Raw genomic sequence first — 14,343 nt, 5'->3', positions numbered from 1 at the left:
CTTAGCCATGTGCATGGCTTTGTGCAGGCTACTGCAAGTGGTTCTGCTAGCACTCGACACGCTTGTTGAAATACATCCTCGGGAAGCCAACGGATAATGTAGCCAAGGAAAGCATAGGAGAAATTGACTGTTCCTTTGATCTAAATATAGAAATATATGTTAAGGCAAAAATTAAATCAAAGTGAACGAAAAGACAACTTGCCGACAGTGGGAACTGAACCCATACCTTCTGCATTACGCGTGCAATGCTCTACCAATTCAGGTACGGTGGCAGCTGTCTTCATGCCCTTTTTCTTGGGTACTTGTGTGCATGTACCAGGTCTAGCTCTGGCAACGTTAACCAGTGCCGCACATGGCTAATGGCGGTCGAAGTGGCACGTCATTTCATATGCAGGCATCGAATACAGTAGAACCCCGCTGTTACGTTCCCGGGTGCTGCGTTTTCCCGGCTGTTACGTCGTTTTCGGCCGGTCTCGGCACAGCTCCCATAGAACCCAATGCATTGGTAACCCCGCTGTTACGTCGCAACTGTGGGACCGTTCCCGCATCATACGTTGCGAACTGCCACACCGCGCTGGCCCGAGCGGCCATTTTGACTTTTCATGTCGCTTGGCTTGGTTGCTTGACGATGGCATTGGCCGCCCAAAGTGCTGGGGGCGACATTTATTACGTATTTTCGGTTTCCGCCAGCAAAAGTATGGCCTTTGATATCCGCTTTTGCTATCTAAAGATGATGTCTATGACGCGTTGCGGCCCTAAAATTCGTTTTGGCTCATAGATGTTCCGTATAAAGTCCAGGGGCGATAACGCCGTCGCCGCGCGCCATATGCTTTCTTTCGCGCGCGAGACGCAGTCGTCGGCTCCCCTCGCACGCTTTCACTCGCACATACAGCATACGTCGCCGCGCGCCGTATGCTGTATGTGCGAGTGAAAGCGTGCGAGGGAAGCCGCGCGGCCGTATGCTGAATGTGCGAGTGAAAGCGTGCAAGGGGAGCCGACGACCGCGTCTCGCGCGCGAAAGAAAAGCAGGGAGGAAGCGCGCCTCCTTCCGGTGCGCTCGAGGCACCAGTGAGGGAGCGAGGGGGGGGGGGGGGGTAGCGGGCAGCGTTGTGTTCTGGCATCATACTGCGCGGCGGCGCGCGCGCGGTCCCGCGGGCCCTATCTTGAAAGCGATCTGCGTGGGGGTAGATTCTACGCAGTGTAGGTGCGTCGGCGGCTCGTGGCTTTGTGCGTGCTGCGTGTTCTCGGCGCTCAGTTAGGGTTGAAGCGATAGACAACAGCACGAAGGTCACTTCGCTCGCTTCTGCAGCGGCGCTTAACTGCGCGTGTCCGCGCTCATCGAATGTGATGTGTTCATGTTTGCCTGTGGGCGCTGACACTATGTTTGTTAATTAGTTAATAACCGAATGTTTACAAGTTTATACAGACGATAAAACTACTATTCTTACTTTGTATAGCTCACCGCAATCGATACTCCGGCTGTCGGGCAAAACTACTTTTTGTCGCACGTAAGAATTAAAATAATATTGTGTGCAGTTCAACACTACTCCCATTTCTCAATTTTTCCTGTTTCCTGGCTGTTGCGTTTCCCGGCTCTTACGTTTTTTTTTTTTTTACGGTCCCGTGAAAAACGTAACAGCGGGGTTCTACTGTACTAGTATTGGAACAGGTAAATGGCCAATTAACCCTCTTATCCTACCTCTAGACTGGTATCTGCTACAGGAAAAGTGGAACGAGAAAAAGGAAAAGCAGTTTGGAGAAGTGTGCACATGTTATGTTATTTATGCAGTGTGCGTAAATCTCTACAATGTCTTTGTAATGTTTTTTAGTTAAAAGGAAAATACTTCTGGAGGATCTCATTCACAAGCCCTCGGTTTAGGCACAGTAACATTGGTGAAGCCTTTTTTCATTTCCTGGTTGTAAATGGCATGCCTAGTTTTATCCTATTCTCGTTTTATTGCGATAGCAATTATATGGACACTCCAGGCACACTTCTGCCGTCGCCGTGAGGTTCCATATAAGTCCAAGGGCTATAATATAGTCGTCGTGCGCCGTATGCTGTATGTGCGAGTAAAAGCCTGTGAAGGTGAGCCGGCGATCTCGGTTCAATCTTGCGCACGCAAGCGAAAAAAGCGGGGAAGAAGCGCGCGGTCTTCCGTAGCACGCAAGGCTACGGGAGGGGGTTCTACTCCGAGTGGCTGCGCGCGCCCGCCGAGCCGTACGGCTCCAAAGGAGGGGGGGGGACTACTTCGGGTGACCGGGCGGCCGCTGTATCTTGAAGGCCATCTGCGACAGGGCAGTGTCCGCCCTGCGCCCTGAACTTCGTTTGGGTTGACGCAAGCGGCTGCACGAAGGTCAATTCGCTCACTGCTGCTGCCACGTTTCCTCATATCGGCGTTCTGACGGCGAGTTTCCGCGGTCATCGAGTGAGATGTGTTCGTGTTTGCTTGTGCACGCGTGACACCATGCTTGTCAATTTAGTTAATATCCCTATGTTTACAAGTTTATACAGCCGATAAAACTACTATCCTTCGTATAGCTGTCCACTAATTTGGTATCGCAATCGATGCTTCGACTTTTGGGCGAAGCTGCGACTTTTTTAATTACAGCAATATTTTAATTTAGTTAATATACAATACATATTTGTTTCAGGCAACTCTTAAAATTTCGTGCTTTATATTGCATTCGAAATTGTTTTTATATTCTTGGATTATCCCCCCAGTATTGGTTGCACCATTGCACTAAGAAACAACCAACCAACATCACATGCACGAGACCTGTTGAGGAATTCAACTGACGATTGGCAGTTGTGCTTGTTCTCCATTTTCAAAAGGCTGCCCCCCTCACCCCTTCGCAAAGACTGCACCATTTCACCAAAAGCTTCTACCTTTTCGACGCAAATGCATGAGGTCAACAAAGTTTAACGTACAGTTGAACCTCGTTATAACGAAGTCTCATAGGACACGAAAGTACCTTTGCATTATATGCTATATTCGTTATAAGCATATGCGCAGATATCTGCAAAAAGAAATCGCTGTCAGGTCTATACAAAAGCGCAAGTGGGGTGCCTTTGACGGGTCAGCAGAGGGTCTCCTGTGGATTTCGATGACCACTGACATCCTGCCATTCCGATACGAGGCAAAGCAACAAATAGATGCGGTCGGCTGTTATCGCGCAGTATTGACCCTTTTCGCGGCGATCCCGTGGGCGCTGCCATGTTTGATCACGTGGCAACGCGTCCATTGCTTGCCTCAACTGCCTCCTTGTTTACAATAGATATGTACGACGCCGGTGCGGCTTAGCAAACCTCTGTTTCGGGAGGTATCGTAGACGGTGACTGGGTGGACGAAACAAAGCTTTGGCCACAGCTTCAGATGACACGTAAAAGCACTTTTGGAGCTGATTAAGCTATGTCTAAATGGCGCGAGCAGCGTATATGGGGCTTGTTCTAAAAGCGAGGAATGTATTCCAAGCTATCCAAACTTTCCGCTCATGTATTGAATCGGAATTATCGTGTTTTTCTCTTCGATCTTTATTTGGCAAATATTTTGAAGCAGCAGCTTGTCACGTTTACGACTCGGTAACGTTCCTCGGTGCAGTCACCATCTGATTATTGTCTGCCTAATCGCTCGCGGGTGTGCTCAGTTCCGTTAGATTTGTGCTTTCTGCGCACAAGGCTTGAAATGTAGCTGTTCTGTACATTGTAATATCTTGTAGCAAAGAAATATCACTAGTAACTCGCTTACTCTTGTGGACTCTTACGAAACATTCAGCTTCGACCATTCATGCGCTATCGGTGTAGTACCGTCATTTATTGTGCGTATATAGTGCCCATATATTCAAGTGCGCGCCCATTCACTTTTTCTTCACACGTGTAACAAAGAGAGTGGGCGTAATTTTTCGTGCCAGTTGGGGTAGATGTGTGTAAATACTGTGCGTGAAGCCTACTACCACAGGAAGCGGCGCTGCTCCCTTTGTCATTGTTTAACGAGCGGTACTCACTTTTGCCGGCGTACCGGGGCAGAAGCCCTTTCTTTGTAGTTTAACGATACAATGCTGGTGGATAAGCAAATCTCTGTATCCTCGAGGAAAGCCGTACACCTCCATACAATAAGTGCTGAAAACACGTACGGACAGTTGCTGCAGCGGTCTGCGAACTTGGCAACACATATTCATTACATTCCTTAATATGCTAATCACTATTTTTGCAACCAACTACGGCACACGTCTTTAATCCACATGATTCAATCCAGCATGATTGGAGCACAGTGCTTTAGTGAAAACTCAGTTGCATTTCCTTCAGCTCATCGCTTAGAAGCAAAGTAGAAGCGGTAATGGTTTCGTATTCGTGCGCAGTCGCTGCTGATCGCAACGGGTCTCACAGAACAAGCTGCTCTGTGAAAAGAGTCAATAGGTACAATGGCTTGCTGACTGCTGTCCAACAAACCAAGCCGCTGGCCGAAACGTGCTTGCAGCCGACACGTGTCGTTCAAAGCGGATCAGTTCTCTACTATACGGCCCTCAGTCTATCCCATACGTCTGATCTTGCGTTGCGTCGCCGATAAGGTCTACGAGTGCAAACATATAATGGCGGCGAAATTCTTGCAACGGCTTCTCACCAGCCACTCCGCCGGTTGCACTTGGCCTAACTAGCACCGCTTCCTCGGGAGTCGGCAACCGAAGTTGCTTTCGTGCCACTCAACATGGCGGCAGCTGTGTTCATGGCCGCCATGCTTGTGGCATCACACGTGCGTGTTGGTCATACCCGAAACGCCGTGAGGCACTGAAATTTCGGTTATTGCGTTATGCTTAAGTAGTGTAGGTGGCGATGCCGCAGGGAAGTCCAAATAATCACGCAGATTCGAAAAGTCGGTTGGAAACTATATTAAACACCTTTAACATAGCAACAAAGTAAACATATTTACCACAGATTATATATTTCGACACATGCGCAAGCAATTCGCTATGATTGATACTATGTCGGATCCTGCATTGTCGGTTTCACTGTATAACAGAATATTCCATTGGAATAAAGCATGCATTGCCATCTAAATTTTATATTTCACTATACCCGATAATTCGCTATATTCGTGCTCGTTATATCAAGGTTCGATTGTACAGGAAAATTGTCATCCACCTGACTAAAAATGCCACGAAAGAACTCGATTCGGTGACACTAAAGAGAAAAATACTTTTAGTTGTATATTAGTAAATTACGCTCCTACTATATTGCCACATGGTGTGGCACAGTAAGGGGACTGGAGAAGAATAGAATGAGGTTCGTCTCGGCATAGCTTGCCTGGATTCTCTTCGTTCTCTTCTCCTCGTTCTCTTCTTCTCCAGTCCCCTTGCTGTGCCACACCATGTGGCAATATATATACCAAAAAACTCGCTGTTACCGTGAGTGGAGGCTTGATAAGCCAGAAAGCATGCAAAAGTCCGGTTGAGATATTTTTGGGATGGCCCTCCACGGTAGGATACTTTAAGTAAATTTAGAGAGAGTGCCTATGACATCAGTATAGCGACCGTAGGACAATGTCGTCTGCAAACCAAAGGTTGCTGAGATATTGTCAGTCGTGACAATATTTTGATATTGTCACGAGCGGCGATCCTGTGGTCGGTGCTTGGACGATGACGACGACGACGGGTGGTTTTTCTGGTGTGCACGCGCTCCCCTGAACGATTGCTGCAGCGTTGTGCGCCTTACCCTGTAAATATATCCATTCTATATATATTCTCCCCGTAACATCTTTGGTGGACGTGCGGGGTACGCTCGCTACAACACCGGGAACTGGATCTTCGCAGCGGACGGCGCGTTGCTGCCACCACAATGACCGACCAAGCGACCCAGTGTGAGCAAGACCCGTCACCGGTCATTCTCTTGCACCCTCGTGATCCCGGGACATTCAACGGCACCAGCGGCGTGGACGTCGATGCATGGCTGGCAATGTATGAGCGCGTCAGCCGCACTAACAAGTGGGACCCGACCATAATGCTGGCGAATCTCATCTTCTATTTGCGGGGCACTGCGCTACTCTGGTTCGAGACGCATGAGGCAGATCTGACGAGTTGGGACGTCTGTAAGCAGAAATTACGCGATCTATTTGGGAGACCTATCGCACGACAACTAGCGGCCAAGCAGGAGCTCGCAGTTCGTGCTCAGACGTCTACGGAGCCGTACATCTCGTATATTCAGGACGTGTTGTCTCTGTGCAACAAGGTCGACAAGGACATGCCTGAAGTGGACAAAGTGGGCCACGTACTGAAAGGCATAGCCGACGACGCATTCAATCTGCTACTGTGTAAGAACTGCTCAACGGTGGAGTCGGTCATCGCTGAATGTCGTCGTTTTGAGCTGGCCAAAAGTCAACGTATCACTCACCGCTTCGACCGACTTCCTAATACGGCTGCCACGTCCTCCTGCGAAGGTTTAGCCACGCTTCGGCAAGCGCAAGCTCCAGAAAACGTCACCAGGATCGTCCGTCGAGAACTCGAGGCCATGGCACCCGTTACACCTCATGACGGTATGCAAAGCAACAACCTGGCTCCGATTTCGCTAATTCAGGCCGTGGTTCGCCAAGAGGTCGCGAATATGGGCATTTTACCCACCTTTGATAACGGTCATACTGCTACCAACCCGGTCGCCCCTGTCATCGCTGCTGCAAGACCGAACACGACCTTCAGGCCACGTTATCGAAATCCAGCCGATTGGCGCACACCTGATGACCGGCCCATCTGCTTCACGTGCTCTCGGATTGGACACATCGCCCGCCATTGCCGCAGCCGCTGGCCCACGTCCTATCGCCCAAACACTTACAATCGCCCGGACCATGCACCATATGCCCCGTCGTTCCGTCCTGAGGCCTCAAGTGCTGAACGTCCTCCTAGGGAAAACCGGATCAGCCGCTCACCATCGCCCCAGCGCCGTCAGTCCCGCTCGCCCCAACCTCGCCGCTCTCGGTCTCCCTTTGGCCGCCTCTCGGAAAACTAGCCAGTGCAGCCCCCGGAGGTGACGCTGCATTTACGACCCGGCCTGAAAATCCTCTGATTGTCCCTTATACCCGATGCAACCTTCTTGAAGTTCTGGTTGATGGTGTGGCAGTTACCGCTCTTGTTGATACCGGCGCACAAATTTCTGTAATGAGCTCGAGCCTCCGGCGCCGCCTCCAGAAAGTCCTGACGCCCGCGACTTCACCTACCGTCCGAGTAGCCGACGGGAGTACACCTGCCGTACTTGGAATGTGCACTGCACGCATCACTATTTCTGGTCGCCACACATCTGTTCTTTTTGCTGTTCTAGAACAGTGCCCCCATGACCTCATCTTGGAATCGACTTTCTGTCCACTCACGCTGCCCTTATCGACTGCTCCGCGGGCCTTCTCCGGCTAGAACTTCCTTCGTGCCCCGACAACGTTGATGCCGGCCCACCCCGGCTACGCTCCGTCGAGTTTCTTCGACTGCCTCCGCAAGCCGCAATATACGTCCAGCTGTCAGCCTTTCCGCCCCTACCCGACGGCGACTACGTTGCCTGCCCTATTCCTGAGGTCGCCATGACACGCAACGTCGCGCTACCCTATACGGTGGTGACAGTTAGAAACAACGGCACCGCCTTTCCCATCCTCAATTTTGGCTACTCGACGCAAGTTCTTCCTCGCGGCATATCACTCGCTCATCTGACCCCATTGGCCGGCCACACGGTTTCTGCCTTGACCACAGAACCTCCACCGGATTTTTCACCGCCGTCATCGCAGTCAGGTTCGTCCTGCGACCACTTCGCCCGCATGATATCAGGAGACCTCGCTCCGGCACAGTCCGCTGCCCTTCGCCGCGTGCTGGTTTCCTACCAGGATATCTTTGACTTTGGCGACCGTCCTTTGGGCCAGACTTCCGTCGTCACCCACCGCATTCATACCGGCGATGCGAGTCCTATTCACCGACGGCCTTACCGTGTGTCAGCTCCGGAGCGTGCTGTCATCCAACAGGAAGTGGAGAAAATGCTGGGCAAAGGCATAATTGAACCCTCATGCAGTCCTTGGGCCTCTCCCGTCGTACTCGTGAAAAAGAAGGACAATAGCTGGAGATTCTGTGTAGACTACCGCCACCTTAACCAGATTACCAAGAAGGATGTGTATCCTCTCCCGCGTATTGATGACGCGCTGGACTGCTTGCACGGCGCCAGATATTTCTCTTCCATCGACCTGCGCTCAGGATACTGGCAAATCGCTGTGGACGACCAAGACCGCGAGAAGACCGCCTTCGTGACTCCTGATGGCCTCTATCAATTTAAAGTGATGCCTTTTGGCCTATGTAACGCCCCTGCTACTTTCGAGCGCATGATGGACTCTCTTCTTCGAGGCATCAAGTGGTCCATATGCCTTTGCTACCTGGACGATGTTATCGTTTTTTCGACTACGTTTGAGAGCCATCTCACTCGCCTGTCCACCGTCCTTGATGTTTTTCGCCGCGCTCGTCTTCAGCTTAACTCGTCGAAATGTCGCTTTGGGCACCGTCAAATCTGCGTTCTCGGCCACCTTGTTGACGCTGCAGGCGTGCAGCCAGACCCTGACAAAGTCCGCGCGGTTAGTCAGTTCCCTACTCCACGGTCGGCCAAGGATGTCCGCAGTTTTCTTGGCCTGTGTTCATACTTCCGTCGTTTTGTCCAGAACTTCGCGGAAGTGGCCCGCCCTCTAACTGGCCTACTCAAGAAGGACGTCGTTTTCACTTGGGGTCGTGACCAAGCGGACGCCTTTTCATCGCTCGTTGCCATCCTAACGAACTCACCTGTTCTAGCACATTTCGACCCGTCAGCCAGCACGGACGTTCGTACCGACGCCAGTGGCCACGGTATAGGCGCCGTCCTTGCACAACAGCAGCACGGCCTCCACCGCGTGGTCGCCTATGCAAGCCGCCTTCTGTCGCCATCGGAGCAAAATTACTCTATCACAGAACGCGAGTGCTTAGCACTCGTCTGGGCCATCGCAAAATTCCGTCCGTACCTGTATGGCAGGCACTTTTCAGTTATTACAGACCACCATGCGCTTTGCTGGCTCTCCTCGCTCAAGGATCCCACTGGTCGCCTTGGCCGTTGGGCACTCCGCTTGCAAGAGTACTCATTTTCTGTTTTCTACAAATCTGGACGGCTTCACCAAGACGCTGACTGCTTGTCACGATACCCGGTCGATCCCCCTGATACACTGGAAGATGAATCTGACACCTTTGTTCTGGCCATTACAGACTTCGCCCACATAGCTGACGAACAGCGCCGCGACTCATCTTTGCGGCCTATTATAGACGGTCTCAACTCGCCACACCCTGACCCTTCCCTACGGATGTTTGCGCTCCACAATGACACCTTACACCGCTACAACGCCCGGCCTGACGGCGCTGAGCTCTTGCTTGTTGTCCCCGCGCATCTTCGCTCTACTGTTTTGCGCCAGCTTCACGATGCACCGACGGCCGGACACCTAGGCGTGTCACGCACGTATGATCGCATCCGTAGGCGCTTCTTTTGGCCTGGTCTCTACCGTTCTGTGCGACAGTACGTTGCGGCTTGTGACCACTGCCAGCGACGCAAGACTCCTGCCCTACTGCCTGCTGGCAGCCTTCAGCCCCTCGACATCCCTGATGAACCATTTTTCCGGGTGGGACTCGATCTTCTAGGGCCTTTTCCCATGTCAACCACTGGCAATCGATGGGTTGCAGTCGCTACTGACTACGCAACGCGGTACGCTGTTACACGAGCACTTCCCACCAGCTGTGCTACTGATGTAGCCGATTTCCTTCTTCACGACGTCATCCTGCGCCACGGTGCTCCTCGTCAGTTAATCACGGACCGCGGCCGCTGCTTCCTGTCTAAAGTGGTCGACGACATTCTTCGTTCTTGCAAGACCAATCACAAGTTCACCACTGCGTACCATCCACAGACAAACGGCCTTACTGAACGCCTCAACCGTACTCTCACAGATATGCTTGCTATGTACGTGTCTGAGGACCACCGAGACTGGGACATTAACTTGCCTTTTGTGACCTTCGCCTACAACTCTTCTCGTCACGACACAGCTGGCTATTCACCTTTTTATCTACTGTTTGGCTACGACCCACCATTACCTATGGACACCATACTTCATGCTCACGCAGACACATCCTCTGCCTATGCTCGTGATGCTCTTGCCCGTGCTGACATCGCCCGTCAGGTTGCCCGCGATCGCTTGTCGGCTTCACAGGTCAAACAAAAATGTCTCTATGACCGCCGACACCGGGAGGTGAACTTCCCTCCAGGATCGCTCGTCTTGCTGTGGTTCCCGTCACGTCGCGTTGGCCTATGCGAAAAACTTCTCTCCCGTTATGCTGGCCCTTACCGCGTCGTACGCAAAGTCACTAATGTGACCTATGAAATCGCTCCGCTAAATCCTACGTCGGCCTCTGCAACAATCGCGAGTGACATAGTCCATGTCTCGCGTCTAAAACCGTACCACTCTCAGCCCGGGCCCTAATTGCACCGGGACGGTGCTTCTGCCGCCGGCGGGTAATGTCACGAGCGGCGATCCTGTGGTCGGTGCTTGGACGATGACGACGACGACGGGTGGTTTTTCTGGTGTGCACGCGCTCCCCTGAACGATTGCTGCAGCGTTGTGCGCCTTACCCTGTAAATATATCCATTCTATATATATTCTCCCCGTAACAATATGATTAGGAGTGAGGATCAACGCTTGTTGATCCTCACTCCTAAGCCTTCCCAGTCTAAGAGCTTGAATACTTCTAAGCATGCAGTGAATAGCATTGGGGAGATTGTGTCTCCTTGCCTGGGGACCCCTTTCTTGATCGGTAACTTTCTACTTTTCCTGTGGAAAACCAAGGTAGTTGTAGAATCTTTGTAGATATTTGCCAAGATATTTACGTATGCCTCGATCCTGTACTCCTTGATTATGCAATGCCTCTATGACTGCTCGTATCTCTACTGAATCAAATGCCTTTTCATAATCTATGAAAGCCATATATAGAGGTTGATCGTACTCCGCAGATTTCTTGATTGCCTGATTGATGACATGGATATGATCCATCGTAGAATATCCCTTCCTGAAGCCAGCCTGTTCTCATGGTTGACTGAAGTCAAGTGTTGCCCCGATTCTATTGGCCATAGTGACCAACTTACGTTCCCTGAAATTACAGCACATTACAGAGGGGAGCGGCGACGTTTTCCACCTCCCCATCCCAAATTGAGTAGAGCACGCTCAGGATGCTTCGGAATACGCTCAGGATGCTTCAGACAAGTTCATACCCATCGAGAGGCTTCCTGAGTAGACTCCATACAGAGATAGATCCTCACTGTCCGGATTTCTGGGAACAATTCTGTACTTTAGCCCACATGCTCTGGCAGTGCCCTGTGTTACACGACTTCAACAACAGCGAGGACTGGGAGAAGGCCATCACAAGCACTAAACAGGAAGACCAGTCCAAGGCTGTCCAGAGCACGTTCTAATAACGTTGGTCCAGAAGGCCCGTGACAGAGCAGAGAGGCACGGCCTCCCGGTTACAACATGGGATTAGCCAACAGCTATGCAGGGGTCCTCTCTGGGGCTCCAAATGGCTGGCTCCTCAGGTCCTTAATAAAGTTCCTTGTCTGTCTGTGTGAATGAAACAAGTTTCCTTAAAAACAAACTGTGGTGTATGGCTACTAATGTGTCGTTTTGGATTAATTTGTCTTTCGTTGCATTTCTTTTCGGGTTTTGGATTGGCAGCGCTGTTGCAGCGGCGTAATTCATTTTGTTGCATAGCCCCAGGTCAGAGTTCACCTCGTACATCATGCTCATTGAACTGCTGGGCACACTGTACATCCCTTGTCCACGCTGGACAACCACGCTTGCTAGTCGATTGGCCGACCTCTCCAGCAGGTGGTCAAAGCGAATGCGGTGTAAAGGCTCCCTTTGGTATGCATGACGTTGCAGCCACATCTTAAAATATGTCTCCCACTCTAAGATGACGTATTGAGTCAGAGCAACTGCATTATATGCCTTTGTTCGTGACAGAATAATGTCTTTCAGAATATGGTAGCTGCTTCAGAGCAATTATTCGTATTCTGTCCACGTGTTAACGACCTGTCCGGTACAGCAGTACCCATTCTTGTTGGCATTGGAGGAATGACTGCACCCGCTGAATGTGAGGCCTATGACCCAGGGTGAGAAGGTCTGTCACAGTGGTCTGAAGTGCCGCATCATCCCTTGCATAAAGGACCTAAAAATGAAACAAATACTGAATCAGTTATCTAATAAACCTTGTCATCACCATTCTACTTTCTTAGCTGTGCACAAGTGCTATAGCTGCATCAACGTAAGACAAAGCTTTTTCTCTATTTACAGGCTAGCGCTTACATAGTATTCAGAATTTTGGGAGGAAGTGTGTCTATAATAGGCTGGTGATGATGATGATGAATTAATTAGTGTAATACATTTAGACACAGCTAAATCACTCAGATGAGCAAACAATCAAATTTAGTTACACTTTGAGCGAGTGTACTTTGCATCGCTGAAGGTTACTAGGCCCAGAACATTTCTGAATATCATGCGCCTGTTATCACCGACATTGTGGCTAACCAACAAAGCTGTAAGTTTCAGTAATTCTCATATATGACATACAAACACAGTTGGGAGCACTTGTACAGTCATGCACAAATGAAACCAAAACAAGAAATTGTAAAGCAGAACACCTTTCGCGAGTACTAACTCGAGAGCGCGATTTCACGCCGCTATTCATACAGTTGCCAAAGATTGTATAAGCCCCCAATTCGCATCTCAAATGAACTGCAGGGGGCGCTGCGAAAACTGGCCGCGTCTGGCTACACTGTGCAACATGGCGGCTATACGGAGGTCCCCCCGTCGCCGCAACCACTGTGCTGGATGTACAGTACACTGTAGTTAGATGATTTTCGTGCAGTGTGATGCCAGTTTGCACTGTTTTGTGGAAGGAAAGCGAGTAGCTTACGCCGACCAAATCATTTTAGCCGGTCTGAGAGAGGCACAGTGGGTAATGAGGCTGAAATGGTCGCACAGTGTGTGAAAACATCTGGCGTGACAGCGGACCCGCACGAGATTCTGATGAAAATCACCGATGTATTCTTGAACCCATTGGTCGTGGAACCGAAGTACTCGTGCACTGTCGGATTGTCGGAAAAGTACAAGCACGTTTCTGCTGCTTTGATTCACTGTGAAGGCGCGGATAGATAGTCCGGCGTTTTGAGCGTGCGAGACAGCGGCCGGCGAAGTTGGATACGTCACGCTGGCCTCGCCAGGATTGCCGAAATCTTACAACCTGCTCAGGTTGGCATGTTTAACATGGCCTGCAGCAGCGCACCGACTTGCTCGATCAGCTGTTGCCGCTGTACATGCGGATAAATGCGCAGCCGTCGCGCATGCACTTTCTCATTGTTGTTCGTTCGGCGAAGGCGCAAACTCTGCACGCTCTTTTCAGTCCAGAGAGCAAGCGAACCTAAAATCAAGCTTTGCACTTTCTCGCGAGCATGCACTACGAATCTGTCTCGAACCTTTTCCGCTACTTTTGCGTTCCTGTTATCTATTTTACATTCAAGATTTGCGCAACGTGACTGCTGCTTCGCTTAGCTGTAGTTATTGCAGTAGTTGGCGCAATTGTTTCTCTCGTAGAGAACAAAGAGATAAATAACCGAAAGATCTGCTTACTACAACAAAAACATTTGCACACCATGTACAGGTATGGCTTGTGCTGCATGGCCTGACCATGAATGATTACTCATCCCCGCTTTCTACGAACATGTCGCTTATGGCTGCTGTGTAAACTAATTAGATAAAACAAATGTTTCTGTGTAAATTAATGTTAACTAAGCTACTGCATTATGAATTTAATTAATTTTCCATGTTATTCTATAATTGACGTATCCTGCACTTTAAGTGGCCAAAACTGTGTTCGCCTCTGAACTGCCAGTTTCCTTCATACACTGATAAGGGATACAATTGCTTTGATAATTACGCACTTTCAGATAAGCGCATACTAATTTGCACTAGTTACACGGGTAGCATGTCCACGTCGCAATGAAGGCGTACCGCTATGCCACCCCATAGTTATTTTGCACGCTGGCGCGTACATGTTGTGCTTACATAGAACGATTTACTGACGTTACCCGGGAGTACCTGAAACTCCGATGTACCGATTGTGCGCCGCATGTATCCGATATAAAAGCTTTAATCAAAGAAAGCTTGAGTACCGCGGCGACATTCGCATCATAAACTGCATTACCACGCCGGCTATCACATGAAACTGCACGTTGAAGCACGCATACGCTGAACGTTATCACGATGGCAGTAACAACTCAAC

The sequence above is a fragment of the Dermacentor silvarum genome, chromosome 11 (assembly GCF_013339745.2).
Source record: "Dermacentor silvarum isolate Dsil-2018 chromosome 11, BIME_Dsil_1.4, whole genome shotgun sequence".
Classification (NCBI taxonomy): domain Eukaryota; kingdom Metazoa; phylum Arthropoda; class Arachnida; order Ixodida; family Ixodidae; genus Dermacentor; species Dermacentor silvarum.
The sequence above is the reverse complement of the archived record's forward strand: the minus strand, read 5'-3'. Positions refer to the sequence as shown.